This window comes from Sapajus apella, unplaced genomic scaffold (genome assembly GCF_009761245.1).
Source record: "Sapajus apella isolate SASKATOON/1434 unplaced genomic scaffold, GSC_monkey_1.0 scaffold31, whole genome shotgun sequence".
NCBI lineage: Eukaryota > Metazoa > Chordata > Mammalia > Primates > Cebidae > Sapajus > Sapajus apella.
In genome coordinates this window covers 15,728,264-15,739,992 of record NW_022436971.1, presented here as the reverse complement: position 1 = coordinate 15,739,992, position 11,729 = coordinate 15,728,264, and positions in this window count along the sequence as shown.

Genomic DNA, 11,729 nt, shown 5'->3' with positions numbered 1-11,729 from the left:
AAGATCCAGCGCCAGCAGGTGTGGGCACCTGGCAAAACAGTGGGGGAGTCACAGGCCTGCGGCCCCTCCCGTTTCCTACTGGTCTTTCTCACCGACACAGCGCTGGCTGGTTCCAGGAGACCCCTCTGCCCTTTGTACTGAGACCCTCTCCCAGGCAGGGGCCGAGATTGACCAGAGGCCACTGGGTGCAGCAGGCAGCCCTGCTCCGCTGCGGCCTGGCGGTGAGATGCTGGCCAAGAAGCTCAGCCTGTGTGAAGGAGACAGGCAAAATCTACCAGGCCGTTCCCGCGGAGAGGACGCTCCGAGTCTGTAACGAGCCCACAGGGTGCTGAGCAGAGATGCCACAGCAGAGAGGCCAGCGTGCCCTCACCCTCAGAGATGGCCGAGCTGAGAGCCTAAAGCCTCCCAAGCAGGCCTGGGATTCGCTCTGATCCAAACAGCACGAGCGTTGCCCTAATTGGCTCTTTCCTCTAGCAAATCCTGCCTTGAGAACCCTTGGAATCTGTGGGTGAAGGCAGCGGGCCTCACATAGCCGCCAAGCAGGACGCACCCAGCCCCTGGAGCAAGCAGAGATCCAGGCTGCCTGGGCCCAGCCCAGCTGCGGGAGATGGGACCCCCTGCCCCGATCCCTAGGGCAGGGGCTAGGTGGTCTCGGGTGTTCCAGCACAACGCTCCTGAGTCATGGCCTGGATTACCCCAGGGGGCTAGCTTGGGACATGCACAGAACACGGGTGCAGCAACCAGGCAGGTGCTTGCTGCTGGCAACAGGTGTCCTGGCTGCACCCAGCCTGGGACGGGGATCACAGGGCGTGGCCGGGTGGCAGGCGAAACTCTGAGCAGACAGGCAGGGCTGCAGGGCGGGTGTGTGTGCTTACACCCACTTGTACTCTCAGCCTCTCTCTCTCGCTCTCTCTCTCTCACACACACACTGCACATGTACACAAGCAAACACACACACGCAAACATACAGGCATGCACCCAGAACATGCATGCACACGTGTGGATGGGGCGTGTCCGCAGCCCTCCCTTGTTCTCCAAGTGCCTGTAGGATCCGGGGACGCCTTCGCTGTGGCCACTGCTTCTCCCTGTATGAGCTGCTGATGGGCAGAGGTGCTGCCTTTCAGTGATGGTCTCCTGGCACAGGTGCCCAGTGAGGGTCTGCAGCAAGGATGGGTGGATGGTGAGCAGATGATGGGTGGGGGTGGATGAAGGCAGCCATGGCACCTCTCTACTTAATGATTGAAATTTCACTTAGATGGGCTCCTACAGTGGCTGGAAACAACTCTCTGTTAAAAAAAGAAAAAGCCCACTTCAATGACCTTTAAAATAACTTCCAAATAGCAAGCAGAACTAAAATGTAAAAGTGCTTTTCTCCCTTCTACATGGAGGCACTGACAGGCGTTTCTGACGTGGGTGTCTGGGTAGATGGACAGCATTTGAATATGCTTGGCCTGGGTGGGTTTATGTTACTGGTCCATGGCAAACGGTGTTTTTATTTCAGAATTCCCATCCCCGCTTTTCACAACAGGCATGTAAACCTCTCTCCCAGGCTGGGGGTGATCTCAATGCTCTCTCTCCCTTCCCCTTTCCTCACATCCCTTTATCATGCACTTATGGTAAAAAAAAAAAAAAAAAAAAAAAAAAAAAAAAAACCACCAACCCGAAAAAAAACTGAATTCTCCCGCGGACTCCCCTGCCTGCGAGGGTGTGACCTCAGCAGATTAACCTCTGTTTCCCCTTCTGTTAACTCTGCATACCTCACTGGGTTGTTTTGTGTTCGTTTGCTTGCTTGTTTGTTTTTATGAGACAGAGTCTCGCTGTGTTGCCCAGGCTGGAGTGCAGCGGCGTGATCTCCACTCACTACATCTGCCTCCTGAGTTCAAGCAATTCTCCAGCCTCAGCCTCCCGGGTATCTGGGATTACAGGCATATGCCACCACACCCCGCTAATGTTTGTATTTTGAGCAGTGTCAGGGTTTCACTATATTGGCCAAGCTGCTCTCGAACTCCTGACTTCAGGTGATCTGCTGGCCTCAGCCTTCCAAAGTGCTGGGATCACAGCCCTGAGCCATCACACCCGCCCTGGGTTTTTATAAGTACTACAGGAATTCATGTTGGTTTAAACTTTTCAAATTGGGGATAAACTCCCTTGAGACAATTCAGAAGTGAATTGAAGGTTGTGGATCCACAGGATAAACATGTTTCTTCTCATTGAAGTGGCAAAGATTTGAAGAAATCATGCTGTGTTTCCTATTCCAGCAAATATGAATCAGAATAGAGAATAACGCAGAAAAATGCAAGAATTTTGAAGCTGAAACTCATGACTGGAAAGAAATGTCAAGCTGGGAACTCATAGATCCGGGCTCTGCCCCTCATCTCACCAAAGCTGAGCTCCTCCCCTGTTCAAGGTTGAATTGTGCCCCCAGAAAGAGACGTTTTCGTCCCGAACCCCGGTACCTGGGAAGGCGAACCTAACTTAGAAATTGAGTCTTTGCAGAGTAATCAAGTTAAGATGAGGCCATTAGGATGGACTGTTATCCAGTACAACTGTCCTTAGAAGAAGAAGACAGTGCGGGCTGGGCGCGGTGGCTCACGCCTGTAATCCCAGCACTTTGGGAGGCTGAGGCAGGTGGATCACGAGGAGTTCAAGACCAGCCAGGCCAAGCTGGTGAAACCCTGCCTCTACTAAAAATACAAAAATTAGCCAGGCACGATGGCAGGTGCCTGTAATCCCAGCTACTCAGGAGCCTAAGGCCGGAGAATCGCATGAATCCAGGGGGTGGAGGTTGCGGTGAGCCAAGGTCGCCACTGCCCTCCAGCCTGGGCGACACAGTGAGACTCCATCTCAAAGAAGAAGACAATGCCACATGAGGACAGTGACACACAGGGAGACAGCTCGTGGGGACAGGCAGAGGCCAAAGTGCTGCCACTGCGGCAGGCCAGGACACCAAGAGCTCCTGGCCAGGCCAGCAGCTGGAGAGGCAGGCAGGATTCTGCCCAGAATCTCAGAGGCCCCGCCCCTGCCCCATCTTGATTTTGGACTTTCTGGGTCCCAAACTTCGAGGGAGTAAATTCGGAGTTCCAGCCACCCCAGTGTGTGCTGCATGGCAGTGATGCGGAATCACACACTCCCTGACTGGGAGAAGGATGGGAAGCCCTGCCGGAGAGAACCCGCAGACCCGCGTCAGGCCTGTTGTCCGCCCTGGCGGCTGGGTCGCTTCCCGGCTGGGGGCCCCGGGGTCGTCTTCCCATGCGTCCTGATGGATCCCAGCAGATGCTCTGTGAGCCACTGCTGGCCTCCTGCTGCCATGCCATTATGCCTGTAACAGCAGAATCCAAATCCAGGCCAGCACGGCAGGTGGCCGGCCTCAACCTCGGAAGCTGGAGAAGGGATGGCCGCTCAGACACTCACAGCCCGAGAGCTCGGAGAAGCTGCCCCAGACTGACAGGGCCCCGCGCCTGCCTGGCCACTTGGGCTGAAGTTAGTGGAGGGGCCACACCTAGGGGCCCACACCAGACCCCAGAGAAGTCTCCTGTCGCTGACTCCCCACGCATGGCAGCAGTGAGGTGTCCGCACCCTGGCTGGGACAGCATTGTTGAGCCCCCTGGAGCCGGGCTCCCCCTGCTCTCAAACCAGCTGTGCCCAGCGGGGCAGGGACGGTTTCCTAGAGGAGGTGAGGCTCAGGCGGACCCAGGAGGGCAGCTTCACTGACAGGATGTTTCCTGCCTGCCTTCTGCGGCATCACCCTAAGCTCACACGGCTGGAGCCAGATTCAGGTCACCCAGGCCCAGCGCATGGGAATTGGGAAATGTTTGTTGAGGTGAATCAAAGCTGGATGGAAGGCGGGGTGGGGTGGCTCATGCCTGTAATCCTAGCACTTTGGGAGGCTGAGGTGGGTGGATCAATTGAGGTCAGGAGTTTGAGACCAGCCTGGCCAACGTGGTGAAACCCTGTCTCTACTAAAAATATGAAAATTAGCCAGGCATGGTGGTGGGTGCCTGTAATCCCAGCTACTCAGGAGGCTGAGGCAAGAGAATCCCTTGAACCTGGGAGGCGGACGTTGCAGTGAGCCAAGATTGCATCATTGCACTCCAGCCTGGGCAACAGGAATGAAACTCCATCTAAAAAAAAAAAAAAAAAAAAAGAAGCTGGTTGGAAAGAAAGGGAAGGCAATTCTATGAGGCTGGAGGCAGGAGGAGCGCTGGAGCAGAGGTCCGGAGCAGAGTTCAGGGAACAACAGCGCCGTGGGGGGAGCGTGGGGGACGAGGGGGTGGTGAGGACCCCTGTCCCCATCCTGGTGGAGGCCCAAAGGTGCTTTAAGTGCTGCAGCACCGCCACGGCTGCTGGCAGAAAGTCCTGGCAATGATCTCACACATCTGGGGCTCAGGAAGGGAAGCCCCCTCGCCCACAGGAAAGGGATGCTTGAGTGCCTGGCCCAGCTCTGCCCACATCTCCTCTCTGGCAGGGCGCATGCTACCGCAGCCCCCGAAAGGCTGCCAGTGGTTCTCCTGAAAGCAAAGACTCCAGCTGCCTGGCCTCTCCCTTCCGCAGGGACGCCTCCATCCCAAACTCTCGCCAGCAGGCTGCCCAGGCTCCCTGGGAACCCCTGGGTGCCATGACAAATGGGGGCTTTGGCCTAACCCCCGGGCATGCCCTTCCTCCAAAGGCCTGGCCGGCCCAGCACATCCTATGCTGAAACTCCCAGGGGATGGGGTTGGGACCACCCAGCAGGTTCCAGAATGCTCTCTCCTCTGTCCACCCTGAGTTCGAAGTCTGTGTGGAGGAGGATGAGGAGAGGGAGCTGAGCAGGGGAGCCCTCTTCACCCAGCAGTTCTGGAAACAGCCCAGGGCCCTTTTCTTCCTGGAGCTCAGGCAGATCAGCGCTGTCTTCCCGCCGGTCCTCAGCTGCCCCAGAGGGGCGCCAGGGCTTCAGCGTGCCTCTTGGGGTTGCAGCCTGGGAATGCAGACAGTGCGCCCATCCCTGACTAGAGGCTTCTCAGCACTCAAGCTCTCCCGAGAGAAACCTGAGGAACGCAGGCCCTTCGTTTCTTCAGGGGCTGGCCCCATGTCAGCACACCTGCGGGTGGCCTTCCCGCTGCTTTTGCACTGGTCCTGCAGCTCCAGCGTCGGGAGTTCCCTGACACACCATCCTTCCACCCGATAGCGGAGTGCCCACCAGGTGCCTGGCACCACTGAAGGTGCTCCTGCCCTTGGCTACCCCCCAGGCTGGTGGCCGTAGTTGATGAGCCAGCAACAGCCCAGCACAGTGTGGTGTCGTGACTAAGGGGGCCCAGGGACCCCATGGAGAGACCTCCGCCCCAGACTGTGTGGAGTGAGTTCTGGAAAACGATGCATGGGTGCTGTTCCGACAGCTGCCACTTTTGAGCACCTGTTCAGTGACAAGTAGGTCTAAATGGGTCTATTAAGCGCCAGATGCCCCCGTGGCATAGATGACCCTCTTTTTAAAGATAAAAACTTGAGAGGGCAGTGCTGGCATTCAACCCAAGCCTCCCTGACTCCTGGGTGCACCCTTAGCCCACACCACCCTGCACCCCACAAGGCAGCATCCTGCAGCACCCCGCACCACAGACTCAGTGTGGCATGGACCCTGCGGGGAAAAGGGAGGAAGGAACCCTACATTGTAGGTCCTGAGGAGTAGGACCTATGGGACCTTCCCCTGCAAAGGGTCAAAAATGTCCTCCCCTGGTGGAAGCCCTGGTTTCCCCATGGCCTGTCCCAGCAGGGGTGGGGTGACGGCGCAGAAGCCAGAACACAAGAGTGCAGTCTTCCCATCAGAGACCCTGAGCCCCCAAGCTTTAGTATCAGCAGCGTTCAGCGCAATGGAGGCACGGTGCCACCAGGTGGCGCTGTCGACCCTCATTTGAGACTAAGCGCCCTGGGCCCCCTGGATGAACCAGCAGGGGCGCCCAGGAACACCAGAGACAGAGACAGCCTCGCTAAAGGAACCCCCTCTGGCCTTTCAGGATGAGAGGCTCAGTGAGCACCGTGATGGGGACTCTATGAGAACTGAGCTATGAAAACGTGTCTGAGGTACACTAGTCTGGACTATTCCTGAAATCCACCAGTCACTTTCTGGCCTGCAGATCAGATCTTGTCCATGGGCAGCCCTCCCTGGCATTTCCTTTCCTTTTCTCCCCCATGATAGTCCTGGTCCTGATCATTGATTATAGGCTTTTTTTTTTTTTTTTTGAGACAGGGTCTCGCTCTGTTGCCCAGGCTACAGTGCAGTGGCTCGATCACATCTCACTCTACCTCCTGGGCTCAAGAGATCCTGCCACCTCAGCCTCCAAAGTAGCTAGGACTACAGACAAACATCATCATGCTTGGCTAATTTGTAAAGTTTTTGTGTAGCTGGGGGGTCTCAGTAGGTTGCCCAGGCTAGTCTTGAACTCCTGGCCTGAGTGATTCTCTTGCTCCAGCCTCCCAAAGTGCTGGGATTATAAGCATGAGCCACTGTGCCTGGCCTATGTATGGTCTTTTTATTTATTTATTTATTTATTTATTTATTTATTTATTTATTTATTTTTTGAGACGGAGTTTCGCTCTTGTTACCCAGGCTGGAGTACAATGGCGCGATCTCGGCTCACCGCAACCTCCACCTCCTGGGTTCAGGCAATTCTCCTGCCTCAGCCTCCTGAGTAGCTGGGATTACAGGCACGCACCACCATGCCCAGCTGATTTTTTGTATTTTTAGTAGAGACGGGGTTTCACCATGTTGACCAGGATGGTCTCGATCTCTTGACCTCGTGATCCACCCGCCTCGGCCTCCCAAAGTGCTGGGATTACAGGCTTGAGCCACCACGCCCGGCCGTGTATGGTCTTTTTAAAGCCACCTTCTCAAGAACCTTCTATAATTCCTCTAACCAGAATTTTTTTAAAAAAACAATGATGGCCGGGTACAGTGGGTCATGTCTGTAATCCCAGCACTTTGGGAGGCTGAGGTGGGCAGATCACCTGAGGTCAGGAGTTTGAGACCAGCCTAGGCAACATGATGAAACCCCATCTCTACTAAAAATCCCCAGAATTAGCCAGGCATAGTGGTGGGCTCCTGTAATCCCAGCTACTCAGGAGGCTGAGATAGGAGAATCGCTTGAACTCAAGAGGGGGAGGTTACAGTGGGAGCCGAGATTGTGCCATTGCACTCCAGCGTGGGCAACAAGAGCAAAAGTCCATCTCAAAAAACAGACAAAAAAATGATTGGCAGTGTCTACAGAATTGAATATCTGCAAACCCTGTGAGCCAGCAAGTCCACTCCTAGGTTTACAGCCAACAGAAATGCATGCAGATGTACCAGGGAACAAGTAAGGTCCTCAGCAGCCACTGCTCTTCCCAGACGACCAACAACAAGAGAATGGAGAAATATGTTTACATAATGGAGTGCTATATGACAATGAAGGGAAGCAACTATTAACACCGCTACACAAAATGACATGACTCTCAAGTCCAAGAAACCAGACCCGAGTGTGTATAATCTGTGACTACGTTTATATAAAGTTCAAAACAAACAGAACTAATGCTTGGTAGTCAGGAGATTGGCTACCTTTGGGAGTAAGAACTGGATGATAATACTAAAATATTCTGTTTCTTAACATGGGTAGTGATTTACATGTGTTCACTTTGTTAAACAAGTTATATTCTCATGACTTGTGCACTTTTTGTATATGATTTGTGCACTTTGACTTTTTTAGTTAAAAAGTAAAGGTGTGAGTGTGCTTCCTTTACAAACCCTTTCCCTCCTCTCCCAGCTGCTTGCAGTTGATGATGAGACCATAGGGGATGGTGGAGCAAGAGGCTGGGAGGAGTGCCAATCCCTGAGTCACTTGGTGGAGGAAAGCTGCCCACGCCCAGGGCTGGGAGGAGCCTCAGTCCCTGAGTCACTTGGTGGAGGAAAGCTGCCCACGCCCAGGAACAGCCACCTTGACCAAGACCTGGCAAGTAGTAGACTTCTATCTAGTAGTAGAAATGATAGTGTGTTTAAGCTAGAAAAAAAGAAGGAAGGAAGGAAGGTGGGGAGAGAGAAGCAGAAGGGAGGGAGGGGAGGAAAGAAACAGTGCTTAATATTTCAATAACAATGATAAGGGAAAGAAGAACATTAGGGTTTTGTTGTTACAAAGGTGGCAAACTCGCACTGGATTTCTGCCTCCATTCCCCTAACGCAACCCTAGTGGATGAAGAAGACGGTGAAAAAACAGAATGAGGAAGGGCTCTATAAATTGTTACGGAATTATTTCCAGAATATGTTGTTAAGTAGAAAAAATAAAATCCACATGTGGTGTGTTACTTTTTGTGTAAGAAAGAGACATTTTAAAAAATACACAAATCTGTTTATTTTTGCAAAAAGGAACACAAGAAAGGTAAACTAGAAACTAATGAAATTAATTACCTACAGAGGTGGGAGGTAATGGAACAGAAGGGGAAGGGCGGAGAAGGATATTTCTCTGACTGTACACCTTTTTTGCATAGTTTCAACAAACTTTTGTAACATTGTTAATGTGTTACGCATTCAGTAAATAAAATTCAATCCGATCATATGGGGGGGTAATCCCTAAAGCACAGTAACAGCAAAACAAATCAATTGAACTAAATATCAACCATAGGAGGAAAAAGAAAGCATGCCCCCATCTGCCTTTATCTTCACGTGGCATTTCCTGTGTGTTTCTATGTCCAACTTGCATGCCTCCTTTCTATTTTTTTTTAACAGATAGGGTCTCCCTCTGTCACCCAGGCCGGAGTGCAGTGGCATGATCACTGCAGCCTCGATCTCCTGGGCTCAAGCTATCCTTCCACCTTAGCCTCCCAAGTGCCTGGGACTACAGGTGTGTGCCACCACACCCAGGTACTTTTTTATTTTTTATTTTTTGAAGAGACAGGGTCTCACTATGTTGCCCAGGCCTCAGCAATGCTCTCACCTCAGCCTCTCCAAGTGCTGAGATTTCAGGCATGACCCACTGCGCCTGGCCTGTATTTCCCCTTTTCATAAGAACACAGTCATATTGGATTAGTGCTTACCCTAATAACCTCATCTCAACTAATTATATCTGCAAAGACCCTATTTGTTTCTCTTTCTTTCCTTTCCTTTTCTTTTTTTTTTTTTTTTTTTTTTTTTTTTTTTTTTTTTTTTTTTTTTTTGAGACGGAGTTTCTCTCTTGTTACCCAGGCTGGAGTGCAATGGCGCAATCTCGGCTCACCGCAACCTCTGTCTCCTGGGTTCAAGCAATTCTCCTGCCTCAGCCTCCTGAGTAGCTGAGACTACAGACGTGCGCCACCATGCCCAGCTAATTTTTGTATTTTTAGTAAAGATGGGGTTTCACCATGTTGACCAGGATGGTCTCGATCTCTTAACCTCGTGATCCACCCATCTTGGCCTCCCATCTTTTTTTTTTGAAACTGAGTCTTGCTCTGTCACCTGGGCTGGAATGCAGTGGTGTAATCTCAGCTTACTGCAACCTCCGCCTCCCAGGTTCAAGAAATTATCCTGCCTCAGCCTCCCAAGTAGCTGGGATTACATGCACCTGCCACTACATCCAGCTAATGTTTGTATTTTTAGTAGAGACGGGGTTTGACCATCTTGGCCAGGCTGGTCTTGAACTCCTGACCTTGTGATCCACCTGCCTCTGCTTCCCAAAGTGCTAGGAGCCACCTCACAGGGCTGCAAAGACCCTATTTTTTCTTCTTCTTCTTTTTTTTTTTCCACTGTGCAAGCCACTTCAGTGCCAGCAGCCTATGGGCACAGAGGCCAAGCAACGGTTTGGGGACACAGTTTGCTCCAGCATGGGTTAAAGACCCTATTTTTAAATGAAGTCACATTCGTAGGTACTGCGGGGTTAGCACTTAAATATCTTTCCCTTGTCTGGCCTTCGTTTTCTCATTCTGAAAAGTAGAAATGATAAATGCCAACCTCTGAAGATTATTTGATGATGAAATGAAAGAAAGAAGATGGAAACGCATCTTTCATATGCCTAGGAGCAGTGGAGGTGCTCAGTTCACTCCAGCTGCTTTCTGCTACGGTTTAGAGAGGCGGCCCCTGCAGGTGTCCTGTTCAGCGTCATGCATGCATGTTCAATCTGTGTTGAACAGAACCGAATTAAATTACGAGAAAGCCAGAGCTCAAAGGTCCCAAAACACCTTTCTCTCCTGCCAGATAAAAGACAGAGTAATTAGCTATGTGAGGTGGCTTGCATTTGTAGTCCCAGCTATGTAAGGAGGCTGAGATGGGAGGCTTGCTGGAGCCTAGGAGCTCGAGGCTGCAGTGAGCTGAGGTGACGCCATTGCACTCTAGCTTGGGTGACAGAGTGAGACCCTATGTCCAACAATAAATAATTTTTTTAAAGGTAGGATATTATATCATTTTTCCTGTGGTCCATTCCCTTACTTACAAGTGCAGGAAAAAGAAACTTGCTCAGTTGGGTCACACAGTTCCCATGGCAACAGTGAGGGACCCAAAAACCATTTTTCATCACTTACAGCATTTTCCTGGGAACAGCTGAAAGATGCAGAAATCGATAATGTGAGAAATATTGGAAAGGGCTTCCCGGAGGTGGGGAGGAGGACGTTCACCTTTTAGGACCTGAGGCCCCTAGGTGGCTCCTGCCTTCAAGAATTTTCTACTCAGACCCTGTTCCACCGGAGCCACCCTGGGAGCCGCCACACTCAGCAATGCTTCATTCCTTGGGTGGTTGGGGCGCACAGCCAGGGAACTGAGTGATGTCGGAACGAGGCTGGGCCACAGCTCGGTGCGGCTGTGGGTCCCCAGGCCTCCTCTGCAGCAACGCTGGGCGCCCTGAGTCCCTTTGGTGTTCTCAGCTTGAGGATTTGGCATTCATGGTGAGGAAATGTTAATGCCCTGAAGGTATGTGCAGATCTGGGGGTTGTAGACGCTTCTAGAACACAGGCCCGTGGGGTCCCTGCTTGACACGGGGCCAACCTGGAGCCTGCTGTTCACACAGGGTTTGGTCTCAGGGAGACCCACAAGTCCACGCAGGAGCCCAGGCGTCGGCAGTTACCGTGGGCCCCTCTTCTTCCTTCATACACCAGGAACCAACCCAGCGAGGGTAAAGGACTCACCCAAGGTCACGCAGAGGAGAGCCAGTAGGTGCCAAGTAGTTAGGAGAGAAAGGGTGAGATCATGAGAGCAAGCCTAGGAGGGCTGCTGCAGACTCCCAGGATGAAATCACAGATGAAGTCACAGAATCGGAATGCTGGCTTCGGGAGAGACCGCCCGCTCCTGCAGGAAGCTGGGGTCGTGGTGGGAGCGGGCACAGGGGAAGGGGTAAGAGCTCAGACTCTGGACTTAGAAGGATCGGGATTCCAGACCCCAGTAGCTCATGAACTTGGGCGAGTGACACAACTTCCCTGTCTCTTGGTGTTCTCCTTAGTAAAACAGCCCACGCCCCGTGGAGGTGCTATAAAGACGGAACGACTCAGTGCAGTCAGCATGAAGCACAAAGCCAGGCACCTCAGAGGCACACAGTAAATATGAAATATGGCTTGGGCTGGGCGCGGTGGCTCAAGCCTGTAATCCCAGCACTTTGGGAGGCCGAGGCGGGTGGATCACGAGGTCAAGAGATCGAGACCATCCTGGTCAACATGGTGAAACCCCGTCTCTACTAAAAATACAAAAAAATTGGCTGGGCACGGTGGCGCGTGCCTGTAATCCCAGCGACTCAGGAGGCTGAGGCAGGAGAATTGCCTGAACCCAGGAGGCGGAG